The 18,440-nt window shown below is 35.5% G+C and overlaps 1 long non-coding RNA gene across 1 annotated transcript in view; it reads left to right on the top strand.

The window, feature by feature from the left end:
• Positions 1-14,072: 14,072 nt before the first annotated feature.
• Positions 14,073-18,440, top strand: part of LOC308510635 — a 34,866-nt gene continuing 30,498 nt past the window's right edge. The window contains exons 1-2 of the long non-coding RNA XR_013995390.1: positions 14,073-14,195; positions 16,588-16,648. This is a non-coding gene — a long non-coding RNA (uncharacterized lncRNA). The remainder of the gene's footprint in view (positions 14,196-16,587; positions 16,649-18,440) is intronic.

Below are 18,440 nucleotides of genomic sequence, written 5' to 3' on the forward strand. Positions count from 1 at the left end.
AACAATTAACAATGTAATGATATGATTAGGATCTTATAATGACAAATAAGTACCTGGCTATTTCTGATTAAAAAGAAAAAGAATTTGGGGGGCGGCCCAGTGGCTCAGGCAGTCCACGAGAGCTGTGAGTGTCCAACTAACGACCAGTGACCGACTGCCTCAGCCGGGTGGAGTGCAAGGCTCATAATACCAGCATGGGCCAGGGCACTGCACCCTACGACTAGACTGAGAAACAATGGCTTAAAAAAAAAAAACCCGAGAGGGTAGGAGGGATGGGGGGAAAAAAAGAAAATAATTTTTAAATTTTGAAATTCTATGAGATTATAATTAGTTTTGGAAATATTTGAAAACAAAGCTTTTAGTAGACAGCTATATAACACTTTATTATATTGTTACACTTATTTATGTTATTGAAAAGATATCAACAAATATGGCAAATTTATTTCAATCTTTAGAGCAGTCAGTAAAAATAATGAAGTTACCAATATCCATGAATCATGATGAGATTGAGAAGAATTAATAATGACAAAGAAGTTTCCAACAAAAATATGACTAGATAACAACAGCTTTGCCTTTGAAATTCACCTTGATCAGATATTATTAATTAACAATAGTTATCTAAACAGTCTTTCCATCAGTATCATTGAGATACAGGGAAGAATTGTGATATTATGAGCATAACTCTAGACACTCCCTATATAACTGTGGGCACATAATTTATCTGCTCTGACTTCTTTTCCCCACCTGTAAAATCATATCGGTAAAGTATGCTTTTGGTTGCGGGTTAAAAAAGGAAGAAAAAAAATCCATGTAACAATGGCTTAAGCATAGTTCCTTAGTACTATGGTTATATTAAATCATGAAAAAAACTACGGAAAACTAAATAAAGAAGCCAAATAAATGTAATAAATAATTACTACATAAAAGATCATCTATCAACGTTTACCTTTAATCAAAAGGAATATATTTGTCACTTCCAGAAAATTTCTCTCAAATCACGAGCCATTTTGTTTTTTCCAGCTAATACTCATTGTAAAACAAATTCAAAGGTGAGTCTATCTTTCGTTCAGAGACACTTGTATAAGACAAGCTTCAAGTGTACTTCAAGTGTACTTAATACAGTACACTATTACTAATTCAACATACGCTTATCGATTGTCTGTTCTGTGCCAGGTGGTGCATTTGGGAAATCTAAAAACAAAACAACAAACTCCAAAGCAGCACAGTATATGTTTCTCACCCTTAAAAGATTTATGTTAATTTGAAAATAGTGTTTGTATCTATAGATTTCTCCAAGCTGTCCTCTGGGTGGAGTTTCAGAGAACTCTATGAGAATGTCCCACAGAGTTCTTATCATCATATCCTAAACCAAACTCCCCCATGTCCTCTTCCCCATTTGCTTTTCCTCTACTTTTTCTTATCTGGGTTGGTGGCATTGCCACTGGCTTTTTTATAAGCCTGACCTTGGACATCACAGTGCTTCTAACACACCCCACCTTCCAGGTAATGATAACTATCAGTTCTACCTCCTAAACAATTCTTTCTTTCAAGCACTTGGGCACAGCATTACTTTAACTCCTTGTCATTTCTCACTAGGATTATTTCTGTGCTTCTCTAATTGATCACCCTGCTTATTAACTCATTTCCTTACAATCCATCTTCCACACGACACCCAAAATGTTCTTTCTAAAATGTAATCTAATCACTTCTCTACTTAGCTTAGAAATTCTAACGAGCTCACAGTCAACTACAGGAAAATCCAAACTTCTAAGCAAGGTATATAGGACCCTTCATGACTGAGTCTCATTACCTCATTTCTCACAACTCTTGCCCTTGCTATTTATAATGCAGAAAAATCGAGGTTTTATTAATTCACTGAACATGCCATGTGATTTTAAACATTATTGTATTTACATATGCTTTTCTCATCCTGGAAAACCTTTATTCAACCCAACATTAGAAAACTGAAGTTTACCTTCCATATCATCAGTTACAGAAAGACTTTCCCTAAACTTCTCCCATCCCAACTTTTCTCACTGGCAGCCACAATTCACAGAGTTAAACACTCTCCATTTTTGGCAACATAAGCTTTGTATGTGTATCTATTGTAGCATTAATTAAACTATACTACATTTTTTTTTTACCTGTCAGTTCTCTTAAGAATACTAACCTCTTTGAGGTTAGGAACTGTAACTTCATTCATATCCATCTCAGTCACCTTCCACAGTCCCTGGCATATATAGTTGTAGCCCTCCATATCTGAGGGCTTCATATCCATGGATTCAACCAACCATGGATCAGAAATATTCAAAAAATAAAATGCCAGAAAACTGATCCCTAAGCAATACAGTATGGCAACTATATACATAGCATTTACATTGTATTAGGTATTCTAAGTAAACTAGTGGTGATTTAAAGTATACAGGGTATGTGTGCAGGTTATATGCAAATGCTATGCCATTGTATATAAAGGACTTGGGCATCCACAAATTTTGTTATCCAAGGGGGTCCTGGAACCAGTGCCCACTGGATACTGAGGGACAACCGAGGGACAATTGGTCTACTGAACATCTATTTGCTGCTCAATGTAACTTTGTTGTATGAAATAAATAGGTAAATGAACAAATGAATGTTAAGTAGTATTATGAAACAACAAGTATGACATAGCAAGATAAATAGAAAGACCAAATTTAAACTAGGAAAATAAAAATTCTAGCCAAATTTCTAATCAAGATAGAACAAAATGAGATAATTAGAACTTCATAATAGGTATGTCAAAACTGGGACTACTTTTGTCAGCAGTGTAGGGGACAAATTAGAGTTGGACTAAAATGTTGATAATAATCATACTCAACAGCAAAGAGCTCTCATATGCTCTGTTAGGCCATGAGATGACCAAAATGCAAAATGTTATGTGTCATTTTTTAACTGCTGGGTCTTGCACTCTGCGGGCCACCCTATGTGAATCTTTGATTCTGTGATTGTCACCTCACAGGGTAGGTTCAGTGCCAAAGAAGTCAGAAAGATACTGTGTTTTTATAAAAGTTAGTGGTGGGTTGGTGTGTAAAAGAAAGCATTGCAGAAAAGATGTTATTAAACTAAGCCTGAAAGGACTAACAAAGTTTAACTAGGAAAGGAGAAAAAAAGCTTCCAAATTATTGGGTAGCATAGTAGTGGCAATGAGGTCTAATTAGGGAACAGAAAATAGTAGTTTAGACAAAGTGTAAAAATTTACAGAGAAGAATATTGGAAATAGAATTAAGATTCTAGATAGCTGAGTGTCAAGATTCTTCCTCGTTATGCAATACAAATCAGTTAAAGATGTCAGTGAAGATGACAATGAATCTGGCAGTAGTAAGAACTGCAAGTCGCGTCACTCGAGTGTCATTCCCTCACAAGTAAAAGAAACCCAATTCAACTGGCTAAACAAAACTAGACCATTTTTATTTTCTATATTTAAATCTTAAATGCTTTTAAAAGATACCAAATGGATATATTGCTTATATACTTGAAAGATCCATGACTAGCTTTAGGAATAGCCTAATACACAGACTCAAACCATGTAGTAACCAGCATGGCTTCTGTGCAACAGCAAGTCACCCTGCAGGAGTTCCAGATTTAAGTCCACTTCTGAACCTACAGTGACAGGTAAATGTCTCCTTTCTCTTAATGATTGCATGAAGTGACTGTTTATGTGTTGCTGACTATTGTATACTCAGCACCTAGCCTGACAACTGATACATATGATATTAATATTTTTCTTTAATTTTTGTTTTGACACTTTTTTTTTTTAATTTATTTCTGAGAGAATAATCAGCATGGGGTCAATAACAAATATCTTGTGTTGTAATACAGCTCTCCAGAAATCTAAGAAATTGTACATTTTGTCATCTCTACTACTTGTATTTCCGAAATCATTAAGTAATAATAGTAAACTAATTGTACTCATTTAACAGCCTAATAAATAGCTTCATTTCAGTGGACTGCTGCCAGCCCTGTTATAGCGCAGTTTTGTTCTATTTATCAACTCAGTCCCACTGAACTTCTGCTTCTACTATGCCCGGTGCCTACTGTAGAACACCTGGGCATCATCTCTTCATCTTTATTCCTTGTGAAAATAAGACCATTCTGGGTCATAGCTCTGTCTTCAGGTTGACAGTGAGCCTAGTGCTGTCCCAAGAAGTCTGCAGAATGCTGGCCTAGTTGCTGTATCTCTCTTTTATTCCACGGTGCAAATGCTCTTTGCTTCATTCTATGGAAACTGAGGTTGGGTGGACTGACATAATTGCTGCAGGTAATAAAATCTTGGGTCTCTGACTCCAGAGATTCATGTCTTCTGCCAGCCTCCTCAAAACTGTGGAAGGCTAACATGGTGGCTTTCAAAAAAGGTGAAATCTTAGATGCTTCTCTTCTTGACAACAGTGTACCTTTCTGTAAAGTAATCTTCTCTTCTCACCTAGGTTTTCCCAAAACCCCTGCTTTCTGATTCTTTCTCACTACTCTTTCTCTGGCTTCAAAATTATTGTTTTCCTTTAATGAATATTCCATGCAGGACAGATTTTTTTTTTCTTTTACTTGCAACTCAAATTAGCATTCCTTTATAAATCTGTTTAGTTCCAAATAGTCATTTTAATCCTTTGTTGAGGAAAAAGGAAATAACTGAATAGATGTGGGGTACAACTCTAAGACTCTACAGAATAATTCAATTCTTTGACCTATCCCCACACACTTCAATCTCAAAGGTATTACTTTATCAGTGTGTTTCTCAAATAGCAGTTGTATAGCTGAGATGCACATTTCAAAGGATATATAGGGACCAAAATGAGTCCCTCGCCTCATTTTCCTTGGGCACATTGGTCTATTTCACACCTGATAACCTTAGTTAGGTGGCCTATATCAGAGAGTAGTGATTTCATTTGTAGCATTTGTTCTATAATACCCCCTTTACACTGGATGATATGTTCCTGTGAACGTGTCAAACAAACCACTAGAAGGTATTTTTTTGAAATGCATTATCCCTGTTATACAACTGCTATTGGAGAAATAGACCTCTGTAATAATATTTTTCCAATGAAATTGATATTCATTCTTCATTTTTACCTAAGAGAGGAAAAAAATAATAATAGAAATGCTTTGTTCAGGAGCTTTAAACTATCTGGTAACAGTGGCGATCAGTCCAAACACATTAAAATTCTATTTTCCTTTACAAGTGTTTGCTGCAGATGACCCCCACTGATCTTAAATATATTTCTGTATCTGTAACTGAATAGAGGTTTTCCGTACAGCATGTTCTAATGGCACTCTGGCCTTTAGCCAACAAGTCACTGAATAAGGCTATTTTTAAAATACAGAAACTGGGAACAGCTGCAGCAATCAAATTTGATAAAAACAGAGAGGAACTTTGCTTTTTTTTTTACGGTTTGTCCAAGTTTAGACTTCTTTCAAAGAACTGCTTTTGTTCTATTGTATGAAGGGCTAAAAGACCAATACAGTGAAGCCCTTTTAAACAAATAAGTTTTAAAAGAATACGACTAAATAGAATAATTTTTCTTCGTACCAGGAGTATCGATGCGAAAGTATTTTAAACTATTTTTAAAAATAGTTTATCTCTTCTCAGTGGAAGTAGGAGAAGAATCAGTTATATTAGTAAAATTTATACTATAAAAGAGGTTTTGTCTTCCCCCACCCCCAAAGCAACTTCTTGAAAGGGGCGATAAAGTCCTTAGTTTCACAGTGCTGGAAACCTGAAAGTTTGCATTTGAACTTCTCTTATGTTCTCAAATGTTGTTAGAGATGATGGAACTTTGAATGTTCCATTTCTACATTTCACATTACTGTTAGTTATGAATGTTTCTGCATTTTCTAAAAGCTGGAATGATATCAGTGCAGTTCTTTTATAGAGATTAAATGGCATGCTTTTTAAAATGTAAAGGAAAACTTTTTCACAGAGATCTTTTGTATTTATCTGAATCCCTCAATATGTCTATATACAAGGGCTTATTCTTTATTTTTTTTTAAATTCAAGCTCTTTGGAAACTTGTCACTGCATGATTAATAAGTGTCCTGAAGTGAAGAGACCCTGAAAATCTCCTATACTTAGTAGGTTGCAAGTTCTCTCTTCTAAGTGATTGCATGTGTTGAATGGATTTCTCTGCTAACTTTGTAATTGACATGACAAAGGATATTGTATTTCTTATATGTACAAATGGGATTAATTTAAAATCCCATCCAAATAAAACCACTTATGTCAACATTAATTCAATTTAGTAATCCAAAATGTAACATAATCCTTTTCTGTAGCCATAAAGTCATAAAATTATGTTACTGCAGAAAAAAGAAAAAAGGGAGGATATATACAAAATAGAAGAATTCAGGTATATTGTAAGCTGTACTAACTTGTTAACAGGTAGCCTATCAGGTATGATAGGCCATCTGTCTACAATGTATAATAAGCGGAAGAAGAAGAAAAAAACAAATGAAGCAGAGTCTTCTTTGCCTTGAGTAATTTTTTTTCCTAAAGTCATTGATGATTCAAGAACCACTCATTTTTAAAGGGTGAGGCGATGATGATGTTCAGTGTGTTTTTTAGTGCTTGAGACAATGACAGATCCTGTCTCAGTTCTGTTCTCATATCCTGGTCTCCATTGACATGGGGATCCTCGGTCAAACATTACAGCAAAACTACTTAAATGCACACATGGTTCTAACCAGAAACATTGGCATTCCTGTTGTATGCCTTGAACTCAGCAGGTTTTCAAGGGTTCTCTGGCAGGAAGCCAGATTTCAGGATATAATCCTATATTTTACCAATATCAAAAAAGTTCTAAATGACTGTTACAGGATTTAATTCTGTTTGGGCATGTAACCTCTTTTCTGAAGACATGCTGCCAGGAGAGTAAGATTGACTTCTGACCAGGAGGGTTTTTATGCAAATGGTCTGTGAAAGCACAATAACCCCAGGGTAACAATCTTCTAGTGTCTTGGTAGAAGTACAATATTTGTGTTACCAGGATAAACTGGGTATAAAAACTAGATCAGTTATACAGGGAAATTTTTAGTGTAAATCACTGTTCTTCATCATTATGTTGTCCTTATTTTAATTTTCAGCATTAACTTTATAAATGAGTTTAAATGCATTAACCATGGTTTTTGTTTTGTTGTTTTTTTAATTTTATTGTTTTTCACAAGTGTTTTTCATATTTCATTGAAACTAAAATAAAACATGCCTTTATATTCCATATTATATTTCAAGTATATAATTGATTTTCACAGTGCTTCTGGAAATTGAATAAAAAACCTATACAGTCATACGTAAAGTAATACGACACTGCCTGCTAATAAACTGGATTTTCATTTCTTTTTTTTTTTTTTTTAAACTTGTCAGAACTTTTTAATTCTTCAAAGAATAAGGGTGGGTGATCTCTTTGGTAACTTCACCCCTTTCGCAAGCATCAGTGTTAGGGTGCAGGACACCCCTCTAGAAGCTATTCCAAATTTGCTGATATCAGCCATCATTCATGAGCACTTGCTTTGTTTAGTGATGGAGTTGATGTGAGGAGACAAGTGAAGTAACTTGCTTTATGGAAGAGGGCAGGAGAGGCATGGTGCTGTGAAAATGTTCCTACACAATTTAATGGCTCATTCACACAGAAAAGGAGCCACAGACTTTAGTCCCTCCACAAAGCTTTATATGAGAACAAACTAACTTAAGAATCCAAAAGCAGCAATGTTGAGATTCACTGCTAGCTTGGGCTTGTATGCTCTCTACTTTCATCTACTTAATGCACATTGTCAGTTTCAGGAATAGATTGCTGTGGGAATTCCTTATGCTGGTTCTCAACGGGCCTTGTGGATGAAACGCTCATGATTTCTTGTATGTCCTGGGATAAAGATCACTTTTCAAATACACCTTCAAATAACAAAGTGATTTGAAGGCCTTGAACCACTTTGGTCACAATAAGGGAGAGTGCTGACAGTATGTCACACTGTGATTTCTGGTCTTTACTTTTTTTTTTGAATTCTTTTAGTGAACTTCAGAATTTTAGAATGAAAATACAGTTCTAGTCAGCTTTAGCTGCTTGTTTTCAAAAAACAGATGGCTTTAAAGGAGATGATCAAATCCATTCTTTAAAAGTCATTTTTAAAGGCAGGCTTGTGATTACATTATATACATACACATATATATATATATATATATATATATATAGTTTCTGTATATATACCTTAACCCCCTCCCCTTTTTTTAAATTTCAACAGGAAATGGGATAATTCACACTGCTAGATTTTCCACATAACTCTAGTTAATCTATTTACATACGAGACTCTAACCTTTTTAGTTTTTCATTTTAACCATTTTGGATGGAAACCATTCCAAAAAGTATTTTGCATTTCTTAGCCTTCCTATAGAGATTTGTCAGAGTCTAACTCACTTGTGACCTCAGTAGTTATTGTAAATGAAAGTCTTATACTGTATTTTCATTTGGCGATAACATCTGAAAGTATTTAGTGGTATGATCAGTAGTGGTACCATTTCAAGGTCTTATATACCTATATTTCTTTGTAGATTGTTTTGTCCTCTTCCATTACTAATAACATGCAATTGATTTGGTCTTACTGTTGCCCATATATACCGTTGTATGGAATTTGGAGTCAAGCATACCTACTTGGAAAACCAGATTTTTTTTCAACTATATAAGAAAACTTAGGCAAGTAACGTAGGTTTTCATCAATAAAATGAGGAGATAATACAAGCCTCAAATGATTTTTATGAGTCTTACATGGAAAAATACCTGTAAGTCCCTGAACAGAGAGCTGCCCATAGAAGGTATACAGTGTGTGTGTGTGTGTGTGTGTGTGTGTATTTATATGTATATTTTACGTATATTTATATCCTTCCCATTTTCTTTATAGACTTATAATTAGGTACTATGTTCCCTGAGATGCTAAAAGTCTGCTTTAATGTTTGTATACTTGTGCTGTGAAACACAGAGTCCATATTAATAATTTTTGCTTCAGCTCTCTCCATTCACCCCCTTTTGTAATTTGCATTTTTTTTAATTTGTGGAGGTCCGGGAAAACAACTATTTATTCTTGTGAGAAGTCGTCTAAGTTAAGAATCAAGGGGTAATAGATGGACATGTTAAGGAAGGATCCTCAAAGCACTTACTTTGGTGGATGAATTTTATACATACCTTGGCTTTTTAAAAGTTTATTCTGGATCCTCAGGTATGGTTCCAATCGTCGCTAGATAAATGAGCCATCACTGGTAGACATAAAATATACCCACACTCAAAAGGTACAACTCTACTCCATAGCAAGTCTGGTCTCACCCTGGCCAAATAAGGATTTACCTGACGGTGATATAATTAACAATTTATGGTGATCTGTTTACAAAATGTCTATGCTGAGTCGATGAGTGTACCCCAGGACACGGCCGCCCACAATGTCACAACATGTTTCTGGACACCATGCAAAAGGAGTGTACCCTGCGGTGCCCCCTTCCTCTCACTTCAGTATACACTATATTCTATGAAACACTGAAATGCTGCAACCCACATTCAGTCTGTGTTTGTAATGCATCCTCTTCTGTTCCCTCACATATGGCAGTCTGAAACAATTACATAATGAGATATATTAACAGGGCATAACTGTCAAAAATGATGAAACTAAGCTATGAATAAATATTACCCACTTATTAGCTGTGCTGCTCCTGTGTTCACGAATCTGTACTTTACCCCTAATTTTCAGATTTTACATTCATAGCCCCTGGTTACCTGTGTAACAGAGTAACGCAGCACTAACAAATTTCAGGAAATGATTTACACAGTCAAAGGCTAATTAAACTCTAAAGTAGGGTTTCTTACCATTTTTGTACTATAGTCATTTTTGCAAGTCCGGTGAAATCTTCAGATTCCTCTCAGGGCAACGTTTCAAAATTCATAAAAAAATATTGAGAGGCTAACAATGGAAACAAATTATATTGAAATACTGTTAAAATTTTAATTTAGCAATATATGTCCTTCTTTATTAATAAATTCACTTGAAAATCTAACAGGATCAATAAGTATTAAGATTTAAAAGTAATAATTAGTACAAATAGCATTATGAAACACTGCAACAATATAATGTCAAATATGTGATATTTGTCACTGACAAATCACAGGTATTTTTACACAACTATGGTTTCTCACCTCAATTTATACTTTTAAAAAGTGCTTAACTTCAATTACATGTTAGTGAAAATAAGGCTGTATTTTGCTGCATTCAGCATCACTGACCTTGTGTTGAGAATCTTGCTCAAATATGACCCGATTTGGGTTAATTCATTGTTTCTTCCTTCTGAAGCACCTCTTCTAGACTTTTTATTTTAAATATGAAAATATTAAATTTGGTGGATTCTCTTGCCTTGTTACCCTCATGGATCCATTTGGAAAGACATATTATCTCTTTCAGAAATGTAGTTTTCCCCCTGAATAAAAGCAACATCTTCTTCGGGATAGGCAAACACTTCCAAATATCAGGATGTCGGGATTTCTCAATAATTGGCAGGTGACTTTCACAGATGGAGCTGACTCTCACATGAATCTCCAGGTCCGGATGCAACTTGTGCCTTCCTGTCTATGACTCCACTTCTCTTCCTCACGCTCAAGAAAGGCAAACGGGATGCAATGACCTAGTATAACGTTGAACATTAAACTGCTCTAGTTTCTTTTGTAATCAAGTTATTTGGAAACTTGGGTATTTTGTGATTAATAACAAATTGATTGTGAGACAACTGACAGTATACCAGTGTGGTGAGAGACTCCATCGTTGAGAACAGCTGTTCTACACAGAGATATAGATGCTCAGGAATGAGTGCTTGGACTTTATGTCTTCCAGGCCACCGTGACGCCATTTAACAGTTATAGTGGCAGCGCTAAAGTGAAAACCACAGTGACCTGAAAGAGTTAATATTTCTCTGAAGGAGAGATTGGCACTTTTTCTCTAAAGGTCAGATAGTCAATATTTTAGGCTTTGTGGGTGGACCATGTGGTCTCTGTTTCCACTACTCTGCTATTGTAATATGAAAGGAGACATAGACAAAACCTAAATGGATGAACACTGAAATTTGAATTTCATATAATCTTTAAAATGTCACAATATATTATTCTTTTTTATTTATTTTTCCATTTTGTAAACATGTGAACACCATTTTTACCTCACAAGCCATACAAAAACAAGCAGTGGCCCAGATTAAGTCTATAGATTGTAGTTTGCTACTCCTACTCTTAAGTATGAGATCAATAGCCAGGTAGCAAACCAATTAAGTAGGTTCATCTGGTTGGTTATGACTTCCCAAGGGGGCCTGCCCTTAAAATAAATTTTAGCTAGAATGTGAAGTTTGAGAAAGGCTTTGATATTTTTAGGTGATGCCACATATAGAAACAGAGTTCAAAGTTTTATAGATAGAAACTAGCTTTGTCTAAAATCAATCAGGACCTTGATCTCAAAGACAATATGAAACAAGCATTAGTTGTAAACAGATATTGCAGACTGTTATATCAAAAATGTGCGAGTTTTATGGAGCAAAAAAATACAGCACAAATTTAGAGTTATTTTTTTCTTTTCTTTCTGAACACATAATTAGAAGGAATATGGTATTTATTTACCTTTACAGAGTTAGTAAATATTCTACTCTTTCTGTATAGTTCTTTGGATTAGCAAGAACATGAAAGTTTGAAAGCCTGGGTATTCTAAATGCATAAGAAATATCTTCGCTACTGATGGTAGCGAAGATACCATCAGTATTAATGGTAGAATAGAGTTGCAGGGCATTTTTGCCAGGAGAAAAACAAAGACAAATAAAAAGACAGGGAAAAAAAATAGATGGAGGATGGTAGACACTAGCAATATGGTGTAGGTATAGAAAATCCCTGTGATTCATGAAAAAGTTAGGGCTCATAGATTAACTCTGTGGTGAGAAAGTGTTTAATTTCTTATAGAACAGTTCATATCAACTGTATCATTACAAAAATTGGTATAAAATTTCACCTATTTAAAATCAGTGCACAATATATAATACTAAATATGAACTTCAACCTGTTGTTGTTTTATAAATATCACAAGACACACATCTGGGATTTTAGTGCTTGCCACAGTGTAGTTTTCTGGTTGACATATATCTAAGAAATGCGTATATTAACACCCAGGTATAGAGCCAAGCAAATTTTAGTGTCGGCTACAGCTGAAAGAATATGTTTCCATTCCTTGTCCATCTGTTCTTGGCAACATAAATTTAAACTAGACATGGAATAAGTTTCATGAGAAATAAGTCTAAATAGGGTTTAGAACTGCAAGGTGAGTGATCTAACTTGTTATGACTTGTTAACATTTGATTTTGTAGCTAGAAGATTGTGTTTACTTGGAAAAATTTTATGCTGCCACCATAGCTTAAAGTTTAAAAAAAAAAAAAAACATATATATATATTTTATCAGTTCACTTAAAAAAATACAGTGGCTTGGTCACACTTTGGGATTTCAAAGTGCTATTTGCCACACACTTGAACTACACTGAAAATGTATCATCTACATCCCTGAACTCCATACAACAAAGGATTTATTAGCTGAGAATGAAGGAATTCTGTACAAAATGGAAACCATACAAAACATATTTGCCTGTTTTTCTTCAAGTAGAACCTCAGCTATGACCAGCAATTACGTGATTACCTTGTTTAATCATCATACCCTCCCACTCTATGCCACAACCTCCAGGTTTTTCTGCTACTAAAACAATATTAAACTACTTATTTACATTTGAAAATTCATGAGAACGTTAAAATAGAAAGGACCATAAGTGTGCACTGAGAGTTTTGCCTTCCAGTTAAGGGTCCAGGCACTCTGAGCTCAGTAGGTCAGTGGATGGGCTATGTGTCAGGGCTAGGTTGTATGGGATTTGACTGATGCGAGTCAACCTTTGCTTTCTGGCTGAGTGAAAACCTTCAGGTTGGGAAGGGACCTGAAGCTCACACAGTGCAACCACTCCTTCTCTGTAAGAACTGTTACTATCATTTTTCAAAGTCTCTCTTTTTGATATGGCTGATGTATCAAATATAGCATAGTTTGTGGTTATACGTCAGAGTGGTTGTATTTAAGTTTTGTCACTGTCACTTCCTAAGTATGTAAATATAAATAGATTCATTAACTTCTTTAATTTTCAGCTTTTCTGTCTACAACTGGGGAATCATCATATTTGTCTTAATATGGTTTTTAAAGGGAGCAGATGAGATGATATGAAGGAAGTGATTAGTCCACTGACAGGCACTTAGTAAATACTCAACACGCAATGCCTATTACTATGAGCCTCTTTCTACTGTCCTTTGTTAAAAAAATAAATAACGATTGTACTGTGATAATTATCTAGTCTATTCCAAATAGTATTTTGATAGCAGATTCCTTATCATCAGAAAAACATTTCAAGAAATTGATGTTGCTTCTTGAATTTTTGGGTGAAATTACTTTGGACAAGCCACTCAGTGATTTAGAGACTCTGTCTTCATATCTCTAAAATGAGAAACTAAGTCATTATCTCTTAAGTCTTTTATTTAAGCAATGTAACAAAATCATGTTTGACAGCATATCCTCATACTTTATTTATAGTGCTGAAATGTCTATTTGCTGCCAAATGTCTGATGTGGGATATATAAATGTTCCATATATACATGTGGAATAACATTAAGTTTGTTGAAGTTAAAAACTACTGGTATATTTTTTGGCATTATTTGGCTCAGAATCTTTTGTTTTAGAATAAGCTGACAGCAAATCTTTTCCCACAGCACCTCAAGGTTTAGTTAAACTGAGAGTTTCATAAGTAGGCCATCTTTTCATTACTTTCAGCATCCAAGAAAGAAAAGCTTTTATGAAGTAGCCTTTATTTTTCACCTCCATAATATCTAAAGACATTAAATTGTACACATATGCATATGTACTATAACTTACACTTCTTTCTTTCTTTCTTTCTTTCTTTCTTTCTTTCTTTCTTTCTTTCGTTCGTTCGTTCGTTCGTTCGTTCTTTCTTTCTTTCTTTTTTTCTTTTCAGATCTGAGTGATCAGCTGCTGGAGGTGGTTGGCTTAGAAGGAGCCATGGAGATGGGGCAAATATATACAGGACTGAAAAGTGCTGGGAGGCGACTAGCTCAATGCTCCTCTGTGGTCATCAGGTAACTCTTTCTCTATGATTGACAAAGGGAGTTGACATGACATCACTACAAACTAATTAAAAGTATGCAGGACTGTGATAACATTTATCTTATCTGTGCATCAAATTATCAATGATTAATACTGATATGTTTCAAAGTAATGCAGATTTTACAAAGTTTTGGTTAGCTACTACCTATCAGGTTTATTAGAATTAGATTTTCTCCAACTGCACATAAGCTCAAGCCGGAGACCACAACATTACTGCCTGCCCTCCAGCCACCATCAGAGAGCTGGGCATAGGCCCTGGCAAACCTGATCCTGCTTGGACCCAGGGAGGTGGGTCTCACTTTCTCACCTGAGCCCCCACGGTACCCAGCCAACAAACCAAGAAAACACCGTCTCCGAGACATTCGGTCCACAAAGATCCTCCCTCAGCATTTAGTCAGGGCACATTTATTTCTACTTGGTTTTCCCAGGAAGGTTTAGTCCTTTGAGGACCTAGGTGCAAGGATAGGGGATAGATATACATTGATGTCCCCAGCTCTTGGTGAGCTTTGGGGGGATACTATCCCAAGAGATGCAAATAGTTCATAGTAGTAATTATATTAGGCATTCTATAGCCCATGTGACATTTCATGTGAGTCTCACAACCATTTTGTGGATTAACAGTTATTTTAGTTTTAGACAGAGACAGATACTGTGCCTAAGAAAGGTCATGTGATTTGTCCACATTCATCCTACCAACATGCGATGCTCTCAGATAGAACTGGGTGGTTCAAACTCCCGCTCCACTGCTTTTCTAACCCACGTCTATCACCTTGATGTCTCACACACTATGAGACGGCAGGGCTGTGGGAGCTAATGGTTAATGTGTGGTGTACATTTAACCAGCAAGGAGTTTCAGGGGAAGACAGAATGTGAGGGTTCTGCTGTGCTGAGGGTTTTTAAGATCCTCTGCTGGGCCAGCTGGATGCACATAGGGCTTTCCCTAAGGGCGAGACACTCATTTGGGTGAACTATTGCTTTTGCTGTATAAGTAGTTCTAGGCTGTGTCTCATGCAAAGAAGGACAGGCTCTATGGTGTCGCTCATGTGCCCTTGGATGGCCACAGGGAGGATGACTTTCTGCTGGAAGACAAGTGCCTTTCAAGACCTAGGGCATTCCCCAGAAAAGGCTCATGTCTATGTCTCCCACTACTTCCTCCATGTTTTCCACCTACATTCAGTTTTCTGCCACTAAATACTATGGTCACTGAAGGATTTTGTACAGGTCCCATTATCAGGTTGAGGAAGTTCCCTTCAGTTTCTAGTGAGCCTGGACTTTTGTTGGATTTTACCAAATATTTTTTCACTATCTATTGATAGGATCATGTGGTTTTAGTTCTTTGAACTATCAACATGGTTGTTCGATTATTTTGAATGTCAAACCAGCCTTGCATTTCTGGGATAAGCCCCACTTGGCTGTGGTGCTGCATTTAAAGAATACATTAGTGAATTTGATTTGTTATATTCTGTTATAGATGTTTATGTCTATGTTCATGAGAAATTCTGTCCTGTAGTTGTTTATTTTGTTTTGATCTGTTTTTGTTGTTGTTGTTTTTCTGACTTTGTTGACTTTTAGTATTAGTTTCTCTGACCTCATTAATAAAATACATCTCCTTTTCAAAACCAAAAAAAACTAGACTCTCTCTTACTAAGATAAATGGTACAATTGTAACATACAGATTTTATCCCCTCTCATCTGGTTCACACTCAATTTAGTTTACTGAAACCTCAGAGTATCTGCTGGGCAAATTACCCAATGAAAACACTGCTGAAGCATTATTAAATTCTTTCATGGACTAAAGTGCATCAGTGTTTCTATAAAATTAAATAATTAATTACTGTGAATTAAGTGTTTATATGTATTAAATTTGAACCTTGTCAAGAAACATTTTCCCATAATTGGACCTTTTAAAAAAAAAAGGTGTATTTGACCCTAAGGTGCAAACATGGATTATAGCACAGATATAATTGCTTTTTATTTATATAAAAATATTCATACTGGAAAGTCTGAGACACCAAACACCTTTTTTTCCAGGTTTGTGATTTGCAACATGGGTTTCCATGAAAGCAAGGAGCCTCTTTTGGCTGTAAGAAAATTGATTTTTATTATTAAACATGAACCCTACATTTTTCATTTGGCATCGGAATTTTTGTTTATATTATCACATTTACCAGAAAGCTCTTAACATTCCTGTGACCGAGGTACTTTTTAGGGTATTTATTCATTAATAATTAAGAGTTGAAGTCCTTTTCAGAAAAGATAACTTTAGAGCCCAGATATTACCATATTTGCATTTCCTGTTCCTAGCATCTGATACCTTACATATCGTCTATTATCTTATATTTAAAATGAAATATTTTCTTCCAGGACGAACAAGTCTCTGCCAATGCAGATTGATGGGGAACCATGGATGCAGACCCCATGCACAGTGAGTACAGGGGACCTGAAATGCTATGCCAGTTTCATTTTTGCTTCCCAGCTATCATATGCTCCTATAACTAATTAATCACATACTCACATCACTAAAGAATCATCATATCTAAGCTTTGGACCTATCATTATGTTTGTTTGTTTGTTATCTATGTGGCAGAGCCATTGCATTCAAGAGTTCGGCATTATATGCCCTTGGCAATGATTTGGCTTTGGAATGTTGTTTTAGACTAAGTGTAACCTTTAAATACTATAGAGTGATTATAAACTCTGGAACTGAACAAAATTGATAGTTTCTCTTAACCTTTCTTGTACTTATTTCAGAACACCTTATGAGAAAATTATTTATGGTACCTTCACATACAAGTCTCCCTGAATTTATTACCCATCTTTTGCCTCCATTTGGGGATTTGAGGGCTTCCTTCTCTATAGAAAAACTCCTCTTATAATTATTTTCTCCATAATGAGATATTATTTCAGTCAGACATTTATACCCCTCAAATTTATTTTTCCATTTGTATAGTGAATATTTTATTACACTTCAAAAACATGCTAGACACTGCTCTTGGCACTAAGAATAGAAATATAATTCTTAATATAGCTCACGATCAATAATGGAACACTGAAATAGCAGAACAGTGAATACACCATGGTCAATAACATAACTGTCTTCAAGCAACTTACATTTTGATAATAGGAGTTTAAATAAATATATAAATAGTAAATATAACTACAGGTTACAAGAATCATAAAAAAATAAGACAAAACAATGAAGAGGAAGTCGGTGGGATATGGAGGGTATTACTGTAGATAAGTGGATCTGGGAGGCCTCTTTGAAAGAAGAGTCAAAAACTCAGTGTGTTCAAGAAACAGTAAGGAGGATGGTGTGACCGAAGTTTCTAAAGGTAGGTAGGGGGAAAGTGGTAAGAGATAAAATAGAAAAAACGGGGTCAGATCATGTATGTATAATGATGGTAGAGACTTAGCATCTGATTCTAAGTATAATAGGAAGCTATTGAAGGCTTTAGGCATCATCTGATTTATACATTTAAAGTTCACGTTGGCTGCTATATGGAAAATGGATTATACTGACTAGCAGGTAGCTGGGAGACAGGATCTATCAGAGTAGGTTGGGCTTAGGAAGGATAGTGGCAGGGAAATGGATGGATCTGAGCTATATGCTGGAGCTGGAACAAAAAGAATTTGCTAATGAGTTCCCTTGGGATGGTGGGTGGGGAATGAGAGAAAGAGACAATCAATGTTAGCTCTTACTTGTGACTGATGGTGCCATTTACTGTGTAGTTAAGATTGGGCGGGAAACTGGTTAGGGAGTGACAGGGGAGGTCTTAATCTTAAAGTATCATCATTGTGCTAAGTGCTGGTGTAACATGTAGTTTTTTCATTGAGGTATAATTGACATGCTGCATGATATTAGAATTTATTAAATATTTACACAAACTCTAAATAATGGTTATCACCAATTTTCAGATGGAGGAAACTGAGGCTTTGGAAGGTGAAATAATTTACTCAAGGTCATATATGTAGTAGATATGGAACTCAAACCTACGACTCTTTGATTAAAGCCCATTCTCTTAATCACTAGTTTAAACAACTTTAGCTACATCTTCCAAACAGCACAGCTTAGTATATACGAGGAAAGTTTTAATTATGCCTTTCCAGTGATTTTACTTCGAAGCTGTTGGCTCAGTCTTTGTGTATAGCATATACGTATGACTTTTTGTTTATTCCTGGTATAGTCCTTTTAGCTACTCAAATCCCAAGTTTGTAAA

The sequence above is a fragment of the Rhinolophus hipposideros genome, assembly GCF_964194185.1.
Source record: "Rhinolophus hipposideros genome assembly, chromosome: 18".
Lineage (NCBI taxonomy): Eukaryota > Metazoa > Chordata > Mammalia > Chiroptera > Rhinolophidae > Rhinolophus > Rhinolophus hipposideros.